The 23,166-nt window shown below is 33.0% G+C and overlaps 1 pseudogene; it reads right to left on the bottom strand.

The window, feature by feature from the left end:
• LOC131855850 (uncharacterized) overlaps positions 1-23,166 on the bottom strand; it is a 337,138-nt pseudogene that overhangs the window by 249,242 nt on the left and 64,730 nt on the right.

Here is a 23,166-nt window from a genome sequence, read left to right on the forward strand (position 1 = left end):
CTATATCCCTTATCTTATTCATGTTTATTATCTATTTTTTATCTTTCTTTTCCTATCCATATCCTATCAACATCCATGCACTCTTTTATGTCACTTGATCTTGATTCAACATAAGGACATAAAATGCAAAAAACTCTTGACATGTCCCCCATGCTATGGCATTGTTTTACATTCTCATATCCATTCCCTTATCACATCACATGATACACCTTGAAAATTGAATCCACTCTGTCTCCATAATAAATGGCTTCTTTCTTATCCATTAATAAAATTCCTTTCTGTGCTAGACAATGGTGGCAAATTAATGCATAAATATCCCAAAAAAATCTTTAAGAATTTAATAAATTCCTAAAAAACATCTTAAAAATTAAATAACACCTTGAAAAAATACCTAAAAATTAAATAATGTCCTAAAAAAATTCCAAAAACATTTGTAAAATGTCCTGAAAAAAGCACAAAAAAATTCAAATAACCTAAAAACTCTAAAAATTTGAAAACACTCAAAAAAATCCAAAACCTATCTTTTTAATCTCATTAATAAATTATCCCTTTTGTACAAATAGACATTTGAGTCAGCAACAACCATAGAACACAAAAAACACTACACTTAACAAATCACATGATAATAGACAAACTCTCCCATCAAGTTGCTAATCAATCTGATCAACTTGTCCTATCAAACAATGTCAAAATCATTATTCCCTTATCCTTTGTCATTTATACTAGGTGTAGTATACTCGAAACCAAATTGTTTCCTATCTTAGATAGGGTACATCATTCCTAAAACTAAATATTATAATCATCCTCTTAATGACAAACTATCAACTTTGACAACAAGATCATAATGGTTGTTTGACTTGTTTGGATTTGTGAGTCTTATCTTTTCATTGATTTATCCTCGAGCATTTTCCTATGCTGCTCAATGATGTCACTAAATGATTTAGATTGGCGGAATGGTTCATTGTTTTTCTTGTTTTTAATTTTTTATTTGTAGGATGTTTTCATGCAATTCTGGGGTAGGTATGTCCCAGGTCGCTAGGTTGGTGCATTCACTTTGTGACTATCACATATACCTCAAGACCCTTAACATACAATAGGTCTCAGGATATATTTAAATATTCCTTTTCTAGAGGGTGTCTATTTTATGCAAAAGGGACTACATTATCACCCTATCTTTCTTTGTTATGGTATGATGCATCCGTTTTGCCATTTCAAATAAAGGCTCCCTACACTATAGTGTAGTATCGAAATCATGGTTTCTTCACCGCAAATTATTGTAACGCATCATTCCTAGGACAATGTTTAATGTGATTTTTCTTTACTATTCTTCGAAACACAACTGAGAATTGCATTGTCTCAAAGAGGGGAAAAATGTAGGTACTAAAACATGGTCAACACCTATGTCATTGTATGTTAACATGTCCATGTTACCTTCTTTTAGGTTTTCATTCTGACTAACACTTCCTCTATGTTGCACATTTGGTTTTAATCATTTGTCAACATCATGCAATTCATCCCCTTTCTCTTCCCATTCAATCCTATTCAGTCATTTCAATTTGGGTCTTATCGATGTCAATCTCAATTTTTGTTTCATGATCATGGTTAGTTATCAAAGTCATATAACTGTAATTTTAACTCTAATAAATATCAATTAGCATCAACTTTAATCAATTCCAATAAATTATCAATGTCTTCTCATCAATCAATTGTCCTTTATCAATCATCAATCGATTTAAATCAATCATTTATTTTTGTCAATTGTCCTTTTCATTTCAATCATTATGATCGACCTTGAGTATTGATTTAAATCAATGTTAGTTAATTTGTCAATCATTATATAAATCAATCATTAAATCCTTATATTGATCATGTTAAATGTTTCATGACATCATCTTGACTTATGTCTCTCTCCTAGGACTAAATAATTATTTAATTATCAATCCCTTTATAACATATCTCTTTAGGATAAATGAATTCATTTCATTTATCCTAGGTCTTGTGTCAAAATTAAATATTTTATTCAATTGGTTGATTTCTCTTTTGTGGGATAATTAATAAATGAAAAGTTATTAATTATTCCCACATTTATCTCCCTAAATTTTCTCCTAATTTTTTCATAATTTGTCATCCCTAATTTCATGCTACCCATTTCCTATAATTTCTCCCACCAATTTCTCCACTAACTTTTCTGCACTAATTCCTAAAATCAAAAGGCTATAATTGCTCCCAACTTGTCATAATTATAAATCTAAAATTTCTATTCAATTTGTCATAATCATGTCATATCAATTTGTTATTTTGGAATCAATCTTACATTTATCACATTCCTTGATTTTATCATGTCATTTTGATGAAGAATTTTTCTATAAATGGAGCTCATTTTTCAATTTATTGGGACCCGATTTTTGTAACTATATGTTGCTAATTTATCTTCCAAAGCCATACATTGAATCTTCTCACCTAGCCTTGCTTTCGATACACTTGCAATTAAATTGAGAGCCACATTTCTAGTTGATTAGAGAAGCAAGAAGGGAAATGAAAGGGATCATTTCAAGCATGTGAAGGACAGTTTGCATTTTCTTACACTATTTCCCTATGTATGCTTTGTTTTTGTATATTCATTGATGTAGGATTTATGAATGTTATCAAATGCCTAACTTTTTCCTACAGTAATTATTATCAAATACTCAAAATAGGACTTTGTTTAATATTGCAAATCCCAATACTCTTTAATCCCTTTTTGTGGTCCTATTTTAGTGGGGCTAGGTCACCTAACACACTTGTCCTACCCAAATTCATTGAAATTGCAACCATTCCTAGCATTGGCCTTCACAATTTCAATTATAGTCTCAATTTTTTTCATGACTATTTTATGTTGGTCTAAACTCAAAAATACTTTTTGGACCTTATATAAAGAAATCTTTTATCATTCATAAGGGTGAAAAAATTGTAAAATTTTATGAGCTCCAAAATTATGGTCAAATAAGCATTACAGATCTGAGCACATTAAGCAATAATCTATAACAACCTACATTAAAGTATTACCTTAATGATTCATTTTGTTATTCCTAAGATATAATCTTGTCAATTTAGGATTTCAATTATGATTTTTGGCTAAAATTCTAGAATACAGGCCCATAGAACCACCTAAACATATTTGTAAACCTTTAAGCTATAATTTTGGTCACCCTTAGGACTAGGGAACCCTCCAACCATGTCTAGCATTTTTGGCTCCAAATTTCATCTAGAAGTTTCTTTCTATGTCTCATTTGTAGATCATACTTACTATGTTGGTTTTTAATTCCGTATTTCACTCATATTGTTGAAAGTTGCCATTTTATCAAGTTCATCAACGCACTTCACAATATTGATTTCATTGAAACAAAATAAGCATAAACCAAAATTTTATAACTTTCCTACTAGGATTGTAGATGAAGTTATTTGTAATTTCAATGATGTGCCATGGAAATTTGAGATCTTAGTTTATATTCCTAGGTTAGGATATGATTTCCAACATATGAATTCCATATAAACATTTTCAAACATTTTATCCATTATCCCTCATATATCTCCCATAAAACCATATAATACACATATTTTCATATTTCACTCATCCTAATAATCTTGTAATAACATCAAATGATTACTCCAAATTTGCTCCTATTACCCTAGTATGGAAGTAGATGATTGAGTCATTTATCATCTCCTTATCATCCAATATTCCACACCAAATTGTCCAAAATTCTTGAGTCCTTTCCACCCCTAAATGTCCTATAAAATTCAAAAAATTAGTTGAAAATTGTTAAAAAAAAGAGAGAAGAATTTTTTTTCCTATGATGACAATTTGGCAAGTATGTGTCTTGGGAAAATGCCATGATAGCAACTTGAAGAAAGGGAATCATTTTTATATCTCTCATACATTCGCTCTCTACACTTTGGGGAAAGTTTCTCATCCCTACTTATCCAGCATATTTGTATCCACCAATCATGCCCATCATATTATATCTATTTCAATTCCTTCTCCCACCTTTGGATCTTGATAAATATAGGGGAATTTATTAGTATATGCTTTGAACATCTCTTGGCATATCTACCCTTATTAAACACTTTTCATCCTTTCATGCTCTTGTCATCCATATTTTAATCCACCCATCTTCCTATCCTCCATTCATTTATACATTTCATTATTCTATCATCCATCTACCTCTTCTCTTTCATGTTATCCTATCTTGAGGATTCTAGTCCCTCACTACACATGCAATATCTAAAGTTGGACACCTTATTACTTTGTAATATATTTTCTAGAGATTCTATCACACCCACCACCCATCCAATAACCCCAACGTCCCCTATCTCATACCTTTATCTCTTAATCATACTATCACTTTCTCTCAATCTAGTATTCGAAATTCCTTATCCTCCCATCCTCCATCTCTCAACTCTGCCACTGCTTCATACTTCATGACGTAAAATCTTATCATTGGTATCTAGCTTTATGATATAAACCTTGCAATACAGTGGCATCCAATCAGTCCCAAACTTCCTAAATCCAACATCAAACACAATATCCATGCAATATAGATATCCAATCTAGTCTTAACTTACAAAGTCACATCCTTGGTCTTGATGTCAACCTTGTTGAAAGCCTTGATCACAATCTAATTATCATCTCTAGGATGCATCCTTCTGAATCCCTATTGTGTTTTGGTATATATTGTTCTCGCATCAACGACAAACCATCCACCATCAATCCATATTTTCATTTTGGCTCGATTGAAGTAGCATCATATTTCTCATAAGAGACCTAGTTTTGTATCCATATTTGGTCTTAGAAGGATATATCCAACTAAAAATGGCTAATAACATTATACATATTTTACTATTACTAGAAATACCAATTCTTATTAATGCAGGTTATAAATTTTAGAGATCCATACAAAATGTGTCGATTTCTAATCTCCCACTTTTTTTGTCAAAACTGTTAAAAATGATTTGGATTTTATATTAAAAATAAAACACACAAAAATGGGAGACCCTATGGTGTAACACAGGGGCTTTATGCTTGTAGAGTCATCAATAAAGATTTGAACATTGTAGGATCACCCCTACAACATTAACAGTTGAGATCTTGTAATGTGACCATGGATCTTTTCTTCTTATAAGACCATCAACCCAAGTTCAAACATCAAGAGGTCCCCATCTACCACGTCAACAATTAGGATTTCTTACCCCTAAATTTAAAATGATGAGTAAATTATCATGAAAAGGCGGGAACAAGACCAGGAACATATGTAAAATAAATAAAGAGTTTTTGAAATTTGTGCATAATGTGAGTAAGGACAAAATGAATCAAGCGTATGAAAAAAATTACAACGGAGAATCGATCGATCAAAAGAAGCTCATATGTGGAGGATGAGGAAGATTTCGTAATGGCACTATGGTCGGAGGTATAGAGCAAAGTGTTTAGTTCTAACAAGGACGATGTTCCCCTCTTGGAGCTATGGATGGAGGAGCAAAGAAATGTTTCTGAAGCATATTTATCTTCAGCAATGCCAAATTTATCTAAATTGGGTGACCTTGGGCAAGCCCTCAAGAGAGGATTTCAAGTTGAAGGAATTGGGTGGTCTTATTTTGTAGATAGTTTATAGCTATGTTGTAATTTCTCAAGCAAATAATGTTTATGTTCAATGCCTTCATAAATGGACACTAATGCCACAAGAGTACAAATTTCCTAGGGATAGAGTAAACCATGTTTCTATCCAAGACATCCATTCAGTGTATATCGTATTTGGTCTGGATTCGTTTGGGCATGAGATTATATGACTACACATATTGCATAATTCTACAGCATGGTTGTATTTAATTGTTTAACAACATTACTACATTACAGCATATTGTATATAACTACAAAAGTACTGAATAGGTTTTGATTTCAATCTGGAAATCGAGATTCAGGATTTATCTCTAGCTCTTTTCCAGTAAGGGTTTTCACCTTGATGGAAAGGTCTCCCCTTAACCTAAACACCAAATGCAGCGTTGATTCCTTCTGGATATTATAATCCGCAAGAGTTCGTCCATCTTCCAACTATTCCCGAGCAAATATCAGCCGCTGCTGATCTGGTGGGATACCCTCCTTGTCCTCGAACATCACAATGAATTACAGCACTCAACATACAAAATCCATTACTATAATAAAAAAACCCATCTTTGGTAAGAGATAGGAAATTGAGAAAACTTCATCTGAAATAACACCCCAGTTGAATTTTTGCTTTGACATTGTGGATGGTATCACTTCTCTCGAACTCAAGGGTGATTCTCGAGAATTTACATGATAAATACATATAAAAAATGATAGATCCATAATATACAAATTTCCAAAAGTCCGATGTAGGGAAGTATACATAAATCTGGTACATCAATGATAGTCTTCAAATCTTCATCGACCCAACACGAACATGAAGCTGAAGGAGGCAAACCCAATGGGTGCGAAAAGCACTCCATGCAGCCATGTGGCACCAAAAAGGTCCACCCCCAGTGCTAGGAGGTTTCAGTAAGACCCTCCAGGCGAAAGCAAGACATACAAATCAAAAGCGCGTAGGGGGTACTTATGTTGTAAGTAGCTCGTGCGCACCATGTTTATTATAAATAGCGTGTATGCGCTATGTTTACTATTAATAGCGCATACGCTCTAAGTTTGTTTAAGTTTGTTTAAATTATGTTTATCATGTATGCTCTCCCAAGAAAATTGACTGATGGATTTGTGTGTGTATATTGAATAGGAGGAAGAAGGGTTTGAAATTGAACCATAGGTGAATTACCGTGACAAACAAGGAAACTTGCAGCAATATTCTTCTAAAATGTGTTTTTAATGAGGAAAGAAGATGTGGAAAGTAGTGTCAACAAAGGAAAATGATGAGCCAGAGAACCTACAATATATTTTTCAAAAGGAAACAACTAGTAGGAAGAGAAAGAGGGAGAGTAACACAGATGATGTCCTGGAGAATGATAGTGGTGGGTATGCGAGAGTTCCCATGTTGTTACACAACTCCTGTCACCTAAAGAAATTAAAGTTTGTTGTAAGCATGGCAGTGCTAGTATATGATGATCATCACTTGTCGTAAGGCTTGGAAGGGTACATACCCATGAAAGAAATCAAGTGTGTAATTCCTATAGTCACAATCAAGATCAGTCCTATATCCTTGCAAATTTAATAGCATCATATGTTTTATAAAGGCAATACTCTTAGGGCTAGGTCAAGCTATTACACTTACTTTTTAGTGAAGCCTTGTTGTTTGTTCACTTGGAGTCTCTCTTATGCTGACAATGGTCTAACTTAGCTATATCAAAACTAAACTACTAATTTTCTATTGTATGATGTTCTATTCATAACTTTAAATAATATATCATTTTATTAGCCCACCATATGACCCCTTAGGTGTCATTAGAGGTCATATTGTTTCCTAAGAGGTCATATGGTGTCATGTGACCCCTTCAGACACCATATGACCCGTTAAGACACCATACGACACTGTACGATGTCCTATGACCCTTAGGACACCTTATGACCCCGTTAGGGGTCATATGGTGTCCTAAGGGGTCATATGGTCTCCAACGACCCCTTTGGACTTCATATGGTGTCGTTATGGTCTCTCTCTTCCTCTCCCTCCCCCCACCTTCTTCTCTCCCATATGGTGTCCTAAGGGGTCATATGGTCTCCAACGATCCCTTTGGACTTCATATGGTGTCATTATGGTCTCTCTCTTCCCCTCCCTCCCTCCCTCCTTCCTCTCTCCTTCTCTCCCTCTCCCTCTCTCCCTCTGCCTCTCTCCCTCTCTCTACCTTCCCTCTCTCCCCCCTCCCCCTCCCTCCCCCCCTCTCTCTCTCTCTCTCTCTCTCTACCTTCCCTCCCTCTCTCTACCTTCCCTCCCTCCCCCTTCTTTCTCTCCCTCTCTCTCCCTCTCTCCCTCTCCCTCCTTCCCTCTATCTCTATGTCTCTCTCTCTCTCTCTTCCTATCCCTCCCCCGTCCTTCTTCTCTCCCCCTCTCCCTCCTTTCCTCTCTCTCTCTCTTCCTCTCCCTCTTCTTCTCTCTCTCCCTCCCTCTACCTCTCTCTCTCTCTTCCTTCCCTCTCTCTCGACCAAATAAAAGGGTAGCCACCAAATACAGTGAATACACAATAATGAACTGAATACAAGGAGTTTTGTAGGGTTAATTCAACATTTTAGAAATTTTATCAAATCATATTCCACGATTGCAATGTTTTATATCGTATATTTTTGTTTTTTATATTTTTTATTGTTGATTACATAAGCAAATGATTAATTAAATTTATAAAAGGACAACCACAAAATACAACAAATGCAAAATAATGAACTCAGTACACATTTATTGGATCTAATATCAATATTTATATATATAAAAAAAGGCATGTCTACCAAGTCAATCGAAGTATTACAAAAATATGGCATATACCATGTCCAAATCGATATACAATAAAAAAGTAGAATATATCTACATGTATTGGTCATTCTATGACCAAAACTAACACTATATGATCCTAAACTTGTGGTGGATGATCAAAATCAAGCCTCTTCGATGCAATACACGACTTTGTAGATGGCTACAAAACCACAATTCAAAAGCCAAGTTAGAATTCTTTTGTAGAAAATAATTCACAATTAACAACATAACTATGCATTTAACTATAATTCCTTTACAATTGAAATGTAGATTACCTCATCAGCTGATCTAGGAGCTAATGTCTTTGCTCTCCTCTCCTTGTCACTCTTAGGAGTTTTCTTGAAGACATACTTAAAAGGATCCATGTTATGGACGTACCACGAAGGGATCTATTGTAGATTAAATGTACAATTAATACAATGTACTAACATAAATATATCAAAAACACTTAAAAGCTATAATATAAAGAACAATGATGTACCCGTGCCTGAGATGCTTCTCCAATGGACTAAGGATGGCTCACCATCGATGGAGAAACTGTCACTATTACCTATACAAAAAATGTTCTAAGATTAAATGCAATTAATATAATAATAAGTATTGTAGGTTAAAAACAATTCATGTAATATATCAAACAAAAGTGTACCGGATCCTAAGATGCTTCTCGAGTGCACGGAGGAGGGTTCACCATTAATGAAACAACTATGAATATTTCTTGCATGAAAAAATTATAAGATTATAATATATCACAAGTTCACATGTACGCATGCATATAATCATGAAATCAAGAAAATAAAAGTAGAGATACATACCACCGCCCTCTCTTGATACACGAGCGAATTAGGTGCATTCAACAAATCCACATAGCTCAATAGCCATTGTACATGTAAAATAGACAAAAAACACTAATCAATCTACAAACCCCAACTAATACTTGATTTCAACATTTTCAAACAATTCTACAACTAAAAATGTGTTCAATTACCTTCTTCCCATATTTTGGGATCTTCGAGGAATTATTTTTCTTAGGACGAGCCCTAGACGTGGAGGGGGTACCCTCAAAAAACAAAATTAACATGAGATATTAGTACAGATAATATATTAAACATAATTTAAAAAATCTAAAATGAAATGACTTGCATATTCCATCAAAATAATACATAAAAATTGTTGTAAAAAATATGATAGCATATAGCCTTGTAGGCCAAAATCAATCGCTAAGAGCATGATATCATCAATCTGGGACATTTGGTCTCCTGTCAACACTTACAAACCAAACATTGGACCAAGCATTAAAGATAGTTAGTATATCTTGTATTTTTTTTAATTCAAACTGTACTATTCTATTTTAACATGTTACCAAATTTATACCTCAAGCATCGAAGTTGTAGCTATAGTAACTAGGGGAGGAGTATGGGATACTGCTGTTGCATCCTGAAATGCATATTATTTATTTGAATTTAAATCGATGTATAAATGAAAATTCATTTATGTAACTACAATTTTAAAGTGACTGATAAATAAAATACTATGAATTCATATCAACACACTTGTGTCTGTCGCTGATGGGCAAACACCATGTCCATCAACTCATCTGTCGACGCGAAATCCTCAATCTTGCGGGCCTAACATTTGCTCCCACAAATCATGCACGGATGAGATGTGGATCCATCTACACCAACTACATCATCTATCCCCAAGCATATCCTCGAGAAACTCACACTAATGCTAAATGGGGTCTCTATCACCACCTAAAGCAACTAATGGCTCATCATCCAATACAATAGGGTGTGCTAATGACGTCCGATGCTGGATGATGGAACCAATCAATGCTATGGCTTCTTGAAGAGTCTGTAGCTCCATCGACTCTTTAAACTCTACTAGGACAACCTGATGCACCTTGGGTTTGGGTGCTAGGGGTGGTGACTCTCCGTGGGTAATTGCCTACGGGCTCCAGGTCTATTTTGGGCAGAGCCGCCACTTCTACAATGGAAATCTCTCATGTCAAAATAGTTTTGTCACACATTGAGCACAAACTCACAATATACTTTTCTCAAAAATTACAATGGCACTTCATAATTATTACAAGGTGGCTCATCAAAGACCATCCACCACCTCTGCCAAAAAAAGATTCTTCATCTACATATTAGTACACCAATGTATGAGAAACCTCTTTGAATTAAGAGGTAACGACTGACGAGTTTTAGGATCAGGGAAAAGGGCATATATTTGTTGTTTACTAATATTTTTGTTTTTGACTCCTTCGTATGATAACCCATCAACATAGAATTGATGAAACCCATCCCTAAAGTTTCCCCATTTGGTAATTTGTGTGGAAACAACTATGGCACCACTAGCTAATGTTTCTAGGCTAGTGGCGAGGGATTGATGATGCTCAAGTTCGGATGTTTTCAATTTATCAATCAGTCTATTGATTTTAGACGTATTTTTCCCTAACTGATTAATTAATTGCTCATGTGTTTCAGGTATCTGGTCAAAAGGAAGAATTGGGGGTGTATCTTGTGGGTTTTTAGGAGGTGCAATTGGTTGTTCTTGTTGAGGATTAGAAAAATCTAGTTTTTGAAACAAAAAATGATAAAACCTAATCAAAATTATTGAGATTAAATTCAAAATGTAAAATAAATTGAACAAACGGGAAAGAAAGACAAAAATCAACAAAAACTAACCTTGATCCATAGTGTCTGGAGGAGAAATCTAGCACCCCGTACACGGTTTAGGAAAGAAAATGAAGGAAAAATAAAATAAAAATGCGACTTTCACAGGAAAATAATACCCATTTTTTTTTTAAACATTTTTTGACAGGTGTCGCGTACTCGATCCTTTAGGAATTATTAGCGCATACGTACTCATTTTCCTATAAGTAGTGTGTATGCGCTAATTTTCCTAGAGATAGTGCATACGCACTACTTTTCCTAAAAGCAGCGTGTACGCGCTACCTTCTCTAGGCTCAGGAACAACAAACCTAAGCGCATACACAGTCATTTCAAATTTTATAACCACATACGCGCTACTTGTTTTTCCATTTTTTTGGGGGGTGGTGTCCACTTTTTTTATCACCATCTTTGTGCACATACCCATATTTAGTTTATCAGTTTGAACATATATAGAAAATATAATCTGCCTTTTGAAAGAATTTCCATCTCCATTTGACAATAAATTTTATTAGATGTTGTGATTGTATTGTTTCCAAATATTATCAATGACACAAAAATATATGTTTGAAATCTTTGTAATCATGTCCATATTATATACTAATGACATATTATCTTTGCAAATTAATGTTGGTAACAAAAAAATTAAATTAAATTAATGAAAGCCATCAACGATGAGAAGGCTATTACTAAGGCTTATGGTTCCAAATTCAAGGTTGTGGAGGCTAGGCTCAACGATCTTGAAAAGAGGGTTTATAGTCATGAGGAAACCCTGAAGAAGATCAGAGAACAAAGCCACAAAATCTGAAAGATTTAGTAGATAATTTCACAGTGCTTCTTAGTAAACTGGACCAAATCTAGCTAGAAAAGAATACGATGGATATTTCTGAGGAAAAGGACTTGACCCCTGAAGGCGTGGTTGTTGGACTTGGTAAAAGAACCCGGACAAAGATGAGGAAGATGGCTCAACAAGCTAAGGAAGTAGACAATCTCAAGAGTGATGTTGCCTCTATGGTTCAGCTAGAGAAAGAGGTTGTGGAGCTTATTAAGAATTTCTCTTAGTTCCCATTGTCCTATGCTCTAGGTTGTTCCTTTGGTGTCATTGTGATATCATTTTGTTACTTTTGGTTCTTGTGTTGGCTTTTTATTTCTGCCATCTATTTTTGTTTGTTTTAATGTTCTTTCTAGTTGGCCCTTTCTTGTTTTATCTCTTTTATAATTTACTGTAAAGGGTTTCAAGAGCCCTTCAAAACCTGTTTTTCACGTAGTCAAAAACAAAATAAATAAATAAATAACAAGAAATTAATATAGGGCATAGCAATAAATCAATGGGTAGCAAGATCAAACACCTAATTCTTTAGGAGAGAAGAAAAATTTTGTCATGATGAAGTTCCCTTTTCAAACAATTCAACTCAAAAGATTGGAAAAAATAAAAAAAATGTATATAATGTTTTTTGAATTATAAAGAATATTGTGTGGGTCTAAGGGATAATAAAACTCAAATAAAATGTTTTGATTAAGTTTCATGATATGCTAAAACATTTCAAATGTATTAAATTTGTGCCCAAAGGTATTATAAATAAAAGTTGAGCCTTCAAAATCAACTTTCACTAAAACCCATTAAGTCAAAATGTTTTGTCAACTTGGATGTCGATAGGAAACCTCTAGTGATCATTTTCATCTTCATCCATGTGTATCATACGGTCAGCAAAGAAAATCTATAAAACAATAATATGGCAAAGTTCTACCTATCTAATCAATGACACTATACATTTTGGATGGATGCATCATTCCAAATGCAAAACTAAGACCCATTTATAGTCAAAATCATGACTTCAACCCATCATTCAAGTGATTCTAATATGCTCATGATATATAGACTAGTTAATAATGAGCTAATCATTATAGATATTTGTTTGGCACTCGTACAAAGGCTTGTCGAGCTTTCCTACTCATGATGTAGATGATGTCAATTTAGCTAATAATTAACTTAGCGTATATGTTGTAAACAATTGTAATATTAAGTGACAACACAGTAAAAAAATTGTATAGTTGTACTAATTTCTCATAAAGTATAATTATTCACTCAAATTTTGATGGCGTTGATAGGAGAAATGACTTTTACGTACCTATTATTTTCAATTATGATTGGACTAATTTTCTTTTAGAGGGAATTTGTATATCTCTCCACTCTCATTTTATAATAAGGAACAAAAAGATACAAATTTTGAATTCTTTGAGCATGGCCCTTAGAAAAATCTCACTATCCTTTAATAATTTGTTATTACAACATATGAAAAATGTTAACATTTTTCTAATTATCAATATAGCATCTTAACAAATAACATTCAACTCAGCACCTAAAAGTGTGCACTTTATTTAGTCTTTCATAAATATGCATGTGTCCAGATCATCATGTGTCTTTATTTTTATATAAAACTTTCCTACCATAGGAGGAATTTTTTATGTATTACATGTCTTCACTTTAAACAACTATGAACAAGTGGTTCATGTTTTCAGCTTTGATTACTTGTAGGCACAATCATTCTAGATTCCCCAATTTTAACTCATAAAAGTGACAAACAAAATTTGAATAACTTTCTTCTATAAAGTTCATTACTTAAGTGTAATAATTTTTTTATTCAATACAAAAATGGTGGAAAAATATATCACCTATGGTATTATCACTCTTGAATATTCTAAAACTAGCAAAGCATCTTAAGGGGTTGAGCTTGATTGATTAAATTATTGCATTCTCAATATTGAGACACAAGTTAAAATTCCTAGGGTACTTCTAATATGGAATTCTAAGTTATGATTCTTTATTTTCAATAGTTGGCTTCTAATGTGGATATCTAAGTTGTGACTCTTGGTCTTCCATAGATGGTTACTAATCTGGTTGTTCAAAAGGAACATGGTTTTTCTTACATGAAAAAAATATTTATAAATGATTAACAATATAAAAAAACTACAAAAGAAAATAAAGTATCCCTCATATAGAAATTTTTCCAAAAATACTCAATATTTTTAATAAAATATATATAATCCTAAACATATTAAAATGATATTTTATATTTTACATTTCCTAGATACACTAAAAATTGAGCAATCATCTAGAAGATGAACTGAATGATGAAGCTTTTGATTGAATATATTGTATAATTATTATTCATTCCATTTGGGAATCCTTGGCCTTGCAACTTCACCCCTACCTATCAAAATCTATCCAACTATCCATCTATACAAATGGTTAAAAAATTAAGAAATAGTTAGTACTAGAAAAATACTAATTCCACGACATTCATCAATGGATACTTATGCTAAAATAGTACAAATTTCCTATTAAGTGGACCTCCACTTAGTGTTTCTGTTAAGGATACCTCATATGGTAAAGAGATTAAAGTGAGAAGCAGTATGCAAAGGGATAAAGAAGAAGAAATGTGAAGAGAGGTAGAGGGCGATGAAAGACCTTAATTGTAAATTTGTTTGAAGACTTGGTGGAAATAAAAATTTATTTATTTATTGTAATATAATTATTCTATTGAAACCATAGAGTCTTTTTTATTTACTTTAAAGTCTATTAGTTTTGAAATTTCTAAAAAGAGTGAGTCTCTCTTGCATCAATTGGCATTAGAGCTAGAGGTCTTAAGCATGTAGAGTCTACTCTAGGATTGTCAGATGAAGTTTGAAGTGGTAGAGTCATCAAAGAGAATTGACAAAATTGTTGTAGGTGTATGAGGAGTCCTAGGGAGAAGATGTGGAAAAAGTGTTGAAAGTGTGATATGGTGTTTGAGAGCTCAAAATAATCATTGCCAATGTGGAAAGTCTTTGAGTGATTGAGAAATTGAAGTTGTGAAGAGTAGGAATGAAAGATTGTAGTAGATGAGAAGAGGATATGTTTGAAGCTGAAGATGAGGTATTTCATTAAGAGACCCATGATAATCTCATTTTTTTAAAAATATTGTGAAGAAGTAGAAAATAAAACCTCTCTATGAATTGGAAAGGAATATTTTAGCAAGAATGAAAGAGAATTATGGGACAAGACGAATCCCATTGAAAAAAGATAATTGAAAATGGGAGAAGAAATATATGAGAGCATCCCATAGAAATGAAAAGAAGAAAATAAATGAGGTGAGAAAAGAAGAGAGAGTAGATGAGCAAATTGTCATGGTGGATTGTCATTTGGTGAGTGAAAACAAAGAACATGATGAAGGTGAAAGTACCTCATAGATTGAGGTAGCATAAGAGGAAGAATTTTAGTTCAGGTAGAGTTTGTAGTAAAGGTTTATTGGGTAAGTGCAAGGTAATGGATCACAAATTGGTGGAAGTCCACACGTTGGAAAATGTGCTCTTAGAAACGGGGGCCCGTTTTTGCTTCGGGCCCCTAAGGCAAAAAGAAACAGAGGCCTGAGGTGAAACTTAACTGACCCTCATTTTATTCTCAAATGGGGGCCCGCTTGAAAATGAAACGAGGTCCCATTTTTAAATCCGATTTTACCAATTTTTTCAGGAGCATTTTTTCATTTTTGGACAATAATGGTAATTTTAGGAACGGCCCTCTGTTTCATAAACGGGCCCCCATTTTGAAAACGGGGGCCCGTTTTGTGGAATTTGATTCCACAACCCACCACTTGCCTCGAGATTAGGTTCAGGATAGGCCTGGGATGGCTACACTTGAGACATGGACCTGCAAATTCAAATCTCCATGAGAGAAAGCACAAATATGAACTTCTGAAATAGTTTATGTGCCTCCCATTAGAGAATTTTTTTACGAAATTAAAACCCATTTTAGATTATATTGTGTAGATTCTAAATATGTAAAAAAAATTTAAAATTGATTATTTTAACTATTTTCATTTAATTTATACTAAATTGGGTCCATAAACTTGAAATATTAACTAATTTTGTTAATTTAATAACTTTTTTATTTTAATGAATTCTGAAAAAAAAATTATATGTCATCAATCTACACAAAATTCTTTTTTATTTAAAAAAAAAAAAAAAAATGTTAAGTTTACGTCAAATTATGTGGGTCGTACACTTCAAAATTTTAAAAAGATAATTATGGTCATTAAAAACTTAATTAAAAAAAATATGCTTCTCAATCTTCAGTGTGTTACAAATCATTTCCCAAAACTGTTTGAGAAAATAATTTTAATTGTGTCAAAAAGTGTGGGTTGTACACATGCATTGTATGGTCCTGAAACAACCATTTTTAAAACATATTTTTTAGAACTCCATTCAAATTATTATTTTTAATTATGTGGGTATTAAAACTAATTACACATTTGGAAAGTAGACTCAGAGGGCTATCTTTTATATTCCTTACTTTTTCCAAGATTCAATCTCCAAGTGTTCCAAAATTTAAGCTCAAATGAGACAAAACCTGAAAATCGTGGAAAACGCTTCCACTTTTTGGCCAAAAAGTGGACTCATATTCTTGCACTGACCCTGTTGTGGACCTAGAAAGATTTTGTATTTCTTGGAGAGGAGATCAAAAATATTGAGGAGTTCAACTTGAATGGGAAAGAAGATGTAGTAGGCCTACATGAAGAAGTTGTAGTTGTAGTGAACCCTGATGAAGAAGACATTGCATACTAGAGGTTGAAGAGGATGTTGTAGTAGCTAAATTTATAGATAGACAACGAATAAGTTAAACAGTGAAATCTAAATCAAAAAGAAACTTCCTATTATTATTATTTATTAAATTAAAAAAAAAAAACTAGATTTAAAAGAAACAAGTCCAAATTAAAAAGAAACTTCATATTGTTATTATTTATTAAATGTAAAAAACATTATTTTTTTATGTTTTTAAAACTAGATTCAAAAGAAACTTCTATTTTTTTTGCATTCAAATCATTTCATATTCTAAAACAAGACTAAATTCTTAAAATTATGTTTTTAAATCTAGATTTAGAAAAACATTGCTTCCAAATCATTAACCATATGAAATTAGTTAAGCTATGCTAAAGGTTAAAATTTCTGAAATTTGATATCTCTCGATATCTTCTACATAAATTTTATTTATAAAATATTAAAATGTTAGTTAAATATATTATATAACTCTTAATCATTCCATTTGGAAATCCTAGGCCTTCCAACTTCACCCCTACCTATTCAGATCTATACGACTATCCCTCTATACAAATGGCTAAAAAATAAGAAATAATTAGTAGTACAAAAACTACTAATTCCAAGACATTCATCAATGGATACTTATGCTAAAACAATACAAATTTTTTATTAAGTGGACCTCCACTAAGTGTTTCTATTAAGAAAACCTCCGTTAGGTGTTTCTATTAAGCGCACCTTCATTCAGTGTATAGCGTACTTGGTCTACAATCATTTGGGCATGAAAAATATCTCAATGATCCATACTTCCAATTTAATGTAAAATTAAGATGGGTACAGAGGTACATGACAACGTATTGCACAATTCTCCACATGGCTGTATTTAATTGTCTAACACCATTGCTACATTACAACAAACTGTTCATAGCTACAATACTACTCAACAGATTTTTACTTCAGTGTCAAAATAGAGAATTAGATACTTGTACGCCATACATCAACTCCATTTTTCATATTTCAGTGCTATCTCATTAAAATAACATAAAGAAGAAAATGAATGTTTGTATTGATATTCATTAATTTATTGCCCCCAACCGCAATGCCAACACAAGTTTGAGAACAAAACCGCCCTCGACACCATAATCTTTGGTTGTATTCTCATCATTTAGTTGTTTTCCCCAAAAGACGAGTCTGCAGGACAATACTAATCATTAAAATTAAGAATAGTATTTTTTTGTTTCAACACCTTACCACATTTAGTTGGTAATGAAAATGCACATATATGTCTTACCTCTTTCCATTCTTTAAATATAGGAAGTTAGAATTATTGGGAAAACTGAAATTATGCTTAAAGAGAAATCATTGGAACAAATAGCCTAATCCAAACAGCCCTAAGAATACCACATGTATCTTTATCCAAAATCACCAAAACAACCCACCAAAATAAGATTAAAATAAAATCTCAGCAATATTTTAAATAACTTCCTACCTTAGTTGTATGGGTGGTATTCCTTCCCTTTTCTTGAACATCTCTTTGATCCGCTTGATGGTATCAATGGGTTCGATATCAATCTCTACCTCTTTTCTAGTAAGGGTTTTCATCCAAATGGAAAGGCCTCCCCTTAACCTCAAGACCAAATGCAGAGTCGATTCCTTCTGGATATTATTAACCACAAGAGTTCATCCATCTTCCAACTGTTTCCCAATAAATAACAACACAATCAATTACAACACTCCATATACAAAATCCATTAGTATAATCAAAAACCTATCTTCGATAAGAGATGAGTAAAAGCTACAATTAAAATTGCAGCAAAACTAATATTAGTTGTAACATGATAATTCTGACTGAAAGCTGTGAAATTTCTTAATTATAACATAAAGCCCACATAGAAAAAATCAACTAAAAATTAAAAAAAAATTATTACGCAATTAACAAAAGGAAAGAGAGAATATTTATTGCAAAAAGTAGCACCCACTAGAATTTTTGCCTCGATATTGTCGAGGGTATCGCCACTCTCGACCTCAAGAGTGATTGTTTCTCCTGTCAGGGTCTTCACAAATATCTGCATCATTACTTTCTTCTCTAAACCTCCTCGATTAGATATAATCAGACTAACATATACATATATATGGTTCCATGTAAGATAGAGAACTCCTATGATAGTAACCAACCAAACTAATTCTTACAACTAAATAGAAGCTTGTAAAAGGTGGTAACGAAGATGTGATTGGAGGATCATATACATGTTTCTATAAAAGAAATAATAATCCACCAAGAAGACAACATGTGGAGATGAGACAGAGTGTTCAATTTATGGTGCCCAAATATCACTAAAAAATAATTTGAGTGTACAAAAATTTTAAATTCTTAAAATCTAGATATGAGATCATAAATAAAAAATAAGCATCCAAGGAGTCGAGATCACCAAAATGTAATGGTGTAAATTTGAAATTATAGTTTCAATAAAAAAAATCATTGACTAACCAAATTAACCATACGTTAAAATAAGAGAGTAAATCAAATAGATCTAGCCTCAATTTGATTAGGAGGGTCGAGAATTCTTAGTAGATTTACCCAATGGTGTGGGGGTGGTGATTTTCCTTCTTTCTAAGTTGAATTGTAATGATTATAAAATGAGGGTAAAATAAGGGATTATTAAAGTGTTCTGATAGAAAAAATAAGTGAAAGGATGTCCCATGGATCCACCAACCTAGATCCGATCAAAATGAGATGTCTAAAACTTGCCCTTCGAAGTTTAGCTTGATTTTTTGAGACTTGCTAGTACAAATTCACCCTAGTCTAAATTTTATATCATCAAAACTCACCTATTCATTACTATTGACTCTACTGGATTTCCTAAGTGCAGGTCCACACCTCTTTCCTACACACAGAAAGAAAGGGAAAGATTTTGGGAATAGGGGTTTTCCCTAGGTCAAACCTCAATTTTGGAATTGACCATGAATTGAAATAATGCAAATAATGAAATAAATGCTTAAGTAAATATATCTTATATCTATAATAGATTATGTTAATGATGATGTAATGATCTTTGAGTGTAATCACAAGTGTTGAATGTAGTGGCATGACAAACAAATGAACCTAAAAAACCCTAATCACACAAACATTCTTGCTTGAACATTGATGTAAATTTTATCCAAAATAGTTTATGATGAATATGCAACCTTGAAACTCAAAATATTCTTTATAATGAGTGCTTCACATATACACAAATACACTAATTGATGTTCTAGGTGTAAAACAAGTTGATAAGATTGCCTTATATAGGGTTCCCTAAGTAATTTACTAATTAGGTTGACCACCAATGGGAATTCATATCCCCAAGGATCAAATTTTGGCAGGGAGATATGGATCTTCCCCTATTTCAAATTGGAGCCCCTTTGAGAGGGACCAAGCAAGTTTAAGGTACCCTCATAGAGACCAAGGCATTTTGTTCCTTGGTCCTTCTGTAAAGAGGACCAGAACAAGTAGCTAGGAGATAGGTATCTCAATGTGGGAACTACAAAAGGGTGTACATGGCATTAAATTTAAATAATCAAGCTTGAACGTACATGGAGAAAGGATGAGGATAGGACACACTAAAGTGGGCACACAAAGATGAGGTGTAAATTGGACCAATGATAACTTTCAATGCTTCAATTATGCACTTTTCCTATATCCAAATAAGTATCACCAACAATTGAAGCATGAAAAAACTAATTGTTTGCAGTCAAGGTCTATCTTGAAATGGTTCTCTAAGAAAATCCAAAATCAAGGTATCTCCTGAATGGGTGATGTGAACTAAATCTCTTGAATCAATGATCCATCCAATATCTCTAAGTGCACAAGTGGTGATTAAAGCATGACCCTTTCCAAAGTTATTAGGAATTTACAATTGGAGCATTAAAAACCTAATTGTTTGCAATCAAGGTCTATCTTGAAATAGTTCTCTAAGAAAATCCAAAATCAAGGTATCTCCTGAACAGGTGATGTGAACTAAATCTCTTGAATCAATGATCCATCCAACATCTCTAGGTGCACAAGTGGTAATTAAAGCATGACCCTTTCCAAAGTTATTAGGAGTTGTATCCTCATGTTTGCTTGAAGAAGATGACCTCGAAGAAGGTGAAATATGATGCTCCTTGAGTAATTTTTTTAACTCATGGATTTCCTTCTTGTAACAATTAGGTTCATCATGTCCTTCTTTCATACAAAAGCCACATGTGGTTTTATTCTTCTTATAATAATTTTTTTCACTATGGCTATATTTCTTGTAATAATTTCATTTTGGTCTCTCTTTCTTAGGATTAACCTCTATAGAAGAGGTGGGAGAAGACAAACTAGATTATGTCTTATGCTTATCTTTTCCTTTCCATTTGGATGGAGTGGCAAGCAATGCAAGAGACTTATAAATATCATTTTGATAAAGCTTTGACTAATCCCTAGTCAACCTCTCACAAAAAGTCTCAAAAGATGGCATAAAAAATTATGTACTGAACCCATTCATAGTGTAATAGAAGGGAGTAACAAAATAGGAAAAGACACCCATTAACATGGACAAAATCAAGAAAATACATTCCTTATCTAATTTTTATATCGCACAACCCTTCAACTAAAGAATGCAAGGACTTAAATTTTACTAAACAATCCTCAATGGAAGGAAACACATCAATATAAAGAGAGTCTGACTCTTCTTCTAACTACATAGCTCTAATTTCACTAACTGAACCAAAGAGATCCTTGATTTTTTTCCACAACTCTAGTGATGTAGAGAATTCTTCAACGATGAAGAATAAGGAATCTAAAATATGCATAGAAATTAGGCCCATCAGCGTCTCACATTTATTCCTATGTATATACTTCTTAAATTATTTGTTGAGATTAGGTAAAGTGTCAGTCAAGGTTGACCATAACCCCTTTTATGAAAGCAACCACTGTATTCTCACTTTCCAAGTGTGATAGTTGTGTGATGTGAGAATCTTGAACCTTGGTTAGGCCATGTTAGCTAAAACCAAAAAAACAATAGAGACCTTCAAAAAAATTGAGTGAGGTGGAACTCTCCCACAAAATATACTCCAACTTTGAGCTCTATAAAAATATCTAACAACAAATTTAAGTGAAATAGTTTCTACTATGATGAAAACATCTAAAAAATCTTTCCAATGGTATATTGTAATGTAGAAAAGCAATATCGGAAGCTCAATTTTTCCTCCAATTAAAAATAGTGAACTAGGCTAAAAAATAAAGAGAAGATCCAGTACCTCCAAGCACAATTGGTAGCAGGTTCCTAAACCACATAGAGGTCACCACCGATACACCAAGTCAATAATTATACACAAATTAATTCATTAATATGAATAATAAAAAAATAAAGAAAAGTAATTCGTCCACAAGTGAAAAAGAAAAAAAGAAAGGAAAAAAAGTGAAGAAAAGTAATTCATCCACTAGTGAAAACCTGGAAAACAGGTGCGTTGGACAAGTACCATGATGAAAACCTAACAAACAAGCATAATGAATAATCTTTCACCTTCTTGCATTCCACATGGGGGAAAGTTTCATCTATGCTATCCTATCTCATTCTCCATTGTCCATCATCCTCCATTATCCACTATCCATTATCCATATCCCTTATTTCACCTTTCATCTTGACAAGGATAGGGATTTTCTATGAGCATCATGCATTTTATGGGCTTCACCTTGTCTATATGCCTTGCCTTATTCATATTCCTTATCCATTTTTCATCTTGCTTTTCCTATCCATATCCTATCACCATCCATGCACTCTTGTCTATCCCTTGATCTTGATTCGACATAAAGACATAAAATACAAAAAACTCTTAACATGTCCCTCATGCTATGACATCACTTTACATTGTCATATCCATTCCCTTATCCCATCACATGATAGACCTTAGAAATTTAATCCACTCCGTCTCCATAAGAAATTACCTCTTTCTTCCCTTCAACCACAAACATTTCAGCAAGATTATTTATCTATTAATCATATTTGTTTTTGTGCTAGACACTCGAGGCAAATTAATGCATAAATATCCCAAAAAAACCTTTAAGAATTAAAGTCCTAAATACATCTTAAAAATTAAATAATGCCCTGAAAAATACCTAAACATTAAATAATGTCTTGAAAATATCCTTAAAAATTAAATAATGTCCTAAAAAAATAATCCAACAACATTTGTAAACTGTCCTATAAAAAGAACAAAAAAATTCAAATAACCTAAAAAAATCTAAAACTTTGAAAACACTCAAAAAAATCCAAAACCTGTCATTTTAATTCAATTAATAAATTGTCCCTTTTGTACAGATAGACATTTGAGTCGACAACAACCATAGAACACACAAAACACCACACTTAACAAATCACACAATAATTGACAAAATGTCCCATCAAGTTGGTAATCAAACTGATCAACTTGTCCAATCAAATAGTGTCAACATTATTAGT

The sequence above is a fragment of the Cryptomeria japonica genome, chromosome 10 (genome assembly GCF_030272615.1).
Source record: "Cryptomeria japonica chromosome 10, Sugi_1.0, whole genome shotgun sequence".
In the NCBI taxonomy this organism is placed as follows: Eukaryota; Viridiplantae; Streptophyta; class Pinopsida; order Cupressales; family Cupressaceae; genus Cryptomeria; species Cryptomeria japonica.